The sequence below is a fragment of the Chrysochloris asiatica genome, unplaced genomic scaffold (assembly GCF_000296735.1).
Source record: "Chrysochloris asiatica unplaced genomic scaffold, ChrAsi1.0 scaffold00242, whole genome shotgun sequence".
Lineage (NCBI taxonomy): Eukaryota > Metazoa > Chordata > Mammalia > Afrosoricida > Chrysochloridae > Chrysochloris > Chrysochloris asiatica.
Genome location: NW_006408760.1, coordinates 4,164,888 through 4,167,944, shown reverse-complemented (window position 1 = coordinate 4,167,944; position 3,057 = coordinate 4,164,888). Strand labels below are relative to the sequence as shown.

Sequence of the window (3,057 nt, the reverse complement as noted above, 5' to 3'; positions counted from 1 at the left end):
GCATTTATGAGCTGAAATGGACTGGTATTGGCCATTTTTAATCTGACAATCACATGGTTTACTATGTCAGGAATGACAAATTGAAGAGGAATGGCATCACATTCATCATAAAAAAAAAAAAAACCATATCAAGCTCTGTATTGAAGTACAATAATGTCTGTGATAGGTTAATATCCATAAGCCTACAAGGAAGACCAGTTAATACCACAATTATTCAAATTTACGCACCAACCAGTAAAGCCAGTGAGGATGAAACTGAAGTATTCTACTACCTTCTTCATACAATTAAGATGTACTGAAAAATACTGTTGATTGGAATGCAAAAGTTGGAAACAAAGTGGAAAGATTAGTATTTGGAAAATATGGCCTTGGTGATAGAAATGATGAGAGAGATCACATGACAGAATTTTTTTAAGACCAATGACTTATTCATTGCAAATTCCTTTTAAACAACATAAAAGGTGACTGTGCACATGGACCTCACCAGATGGAACACACAGAAATTAAACTGATTACATCTGTGGAAAAAACAGTGAAAATATTCCATATCATCAGCCAAAACAAGGTCGGGGCAGACTGTGGAAGATACCATCAATTGCTCATATGCAAGTTTACTTAGGCTGAACTGAAGAACATTAAAACAAGTCCATGAGAGCCAAAATATGACCTTGAACATGTCCCACTTGAATTTAGAGATGATCTGAAGACAGATTTGATGCATTAGACACTGAAGAACAAAGACTAGAGAGTTGTGGGATGTCATCTGAGCATTATACAGGAAGAAAGCAAAAAGTCATCAAGAAAGCAAGAAAGAAGGAAAAGACCAAAATGCATGTCAGAAGAGATGCTAAAGAAAATGGAAGAAATAAGGATGCAAAAGAACTGAAAAGATAACTGTGAGGTGTGTAGACAAGCAGTAGCCTGCAGGTTCAGCAGACATGACTCCCAACATTCCAGCGGATGATCCGGCCCAAGCATATCCTAAAGGCATCCAGGCCGTGCTGTTGGGGCCTCCGAGAGTTGACAAGAGTACCCAGACACCCAAATTATCCAAAAACTTCTGTGTTTGCCATTTGGCTACTGGGGACACGCTGAGGGCCATGGTGGCTTCTGGTTCAGAGCTGGGGAAAAAGCTGAAAGTAACAATTGTTGTTGTTGTTAAGTACCATGGAGTTGGTTCCGACTCATAGTGACAGTGCACAGGGTTTCCAAGGCTGTAAATCTTTACAGGAACAGAAAGCCTCATCTTTCTCCTGCGGAATGGCTGGTAGTTTTGAACTGCCGACCTTGAGGTTAACAGCCCAATTAGTAACCGCTATGCTACCAGAGCTCCTTGAAAGCAGCAATGGATGCTGGGAAACTGGTGAGCAATGAAACTCATTGAGGTGGAACACATTAAGAAAAATTTGGAGACTCCTTCATGCAAGAATAGTTTTCTTTTAGATGGCTTTCCTTGGACTGTGAGGCAGGCAGAAATGTTCAATGACCTCATGGTGAAGATTCTCTGCTCATCCGGAGAATCACAGGAAGACTCATTTACCCATGAGTGGCTGTTCCTACCATGAAGAGTTCAACCCCCCAAAGGAGCCCATGAAAGATGCTATCACTGGAGACCCTCTGGTCTGCTGATCAGATGATAATGAGAAGACCCTGAAAATCTGCTTGGAAGCCTACCATACTCAGACCACCCCACTGGTGGACAACTACCACAAATGCAGCATCCACTGTGCCACCAATGCATCCCAGATGCCACCATATTGTGTTTGCAAACATGCTAGCAGCCTTCTCCAAAGTCACATCCTAGTAACAGAAGGCCAGTCGAGACTGCACCATGGCTCATCACCCTGCAGCATGATCCCTGCTCTTAGGTGCTGGGCAGAGGGGAGGGGTGGTCAGGGGCTCAAGAGGAGTATTGGGGAGAGCAGCAGTGTTATTGTAATGAGGTGAGATGGGTTTTTTTTTTTTTTTTTCCCACAAAGGTGGGAGTTTTTAAAAGCATAAGAAAGGAGAAAATTAATTTTTAATGAAAAACCAACACTGATTGGGGGATGTGGATAGAAATAGGGAACCACAATATTATAATTTCTATGGAATCAGGTTTTCATTTACTCTGTACTGGTGACAATCTTTTTTAAGATTGTGCCTTAGGACCTCAGCTGTCATCTCAGAACCTCATGAGTTGCCAGTCTAAGAATGCAAGAAAATGAACTATTGTGTTGCCTTCCCTATAATTTGGAATAGGAAGACTTTGACTACTAAATCTGATTCCACACAGCATGAAATCAAAAATTCATCTCCACATTTGAAAGAGATACGTGATGTATTCATAGGATGGTGGCTCAGTGAATCCAGTTTACTGGAGTCATGGGGAGGGGTGGGCATGACAGTCTTACTCTCTTACCTTGCCTTGCCACTGAGTTACCAGTCTTCCTGTTCTCATGGATCAGCTCCCAGCAGCCAGTCAGCACACATCGTAATCTTAAGCTCTTCCCTTCTTTCATCCACGGTGGAGCCCTTTTTAATAAATAAGCAAGTATTCTAAGCAATATCATCCAAAGATTGTCCTTTCTATCCTCAAATCATGTAGCTGGGATCACTCAACAGCACTGTGACGTACTATTTTCAATGAGGTGCCATAAGTGACCAATTGCTGCCTTGTTTGGCCTCTAAGTCAATCAACTATGTTAAAAGTTTGAAAAATAAAAGAGCTGAAAAGATATTTCAAAGAGCAGCTCAAGAAGACAAAGTCAAATATTATAATGAAATGTGCGAAGACCTGAAATTAGAAAACTGAAAAGGAAGAACATGAGCAGCATTTCTCAAGATGAAGGAACTGAAGAAAAATTGAAGCCTAGACTTGTAACATTGAAGGATTCTGTGGGCAAAATATTGAATGATGCAGAAAGCATCAAAAGAAGTTGGAAAGAATACAGAGTAACTTTACCAAAAAAGAAATTCTTGAGGTTAAACCATTTCAAGAAGTAGAATATGATCAAGAGCCAGTGATACTGAAGGAAGAAGTCCAAGGTGTATTGAAAGCATTGGCAAAGAACAAGG

General features: G+C 40.8%; 1 pseudogene; it reads left to right on the top strand.

Annotated features, from left to right (window-relative positions):
- Positions 1–938: 938 nt before the first annotated feature.
- LOC102811453 lies at positions 939–1,804 on the top strand (annotated as a pseudogene).
- Positions 1,805–3,057: the final 1,253 nt, after the last annotated feature.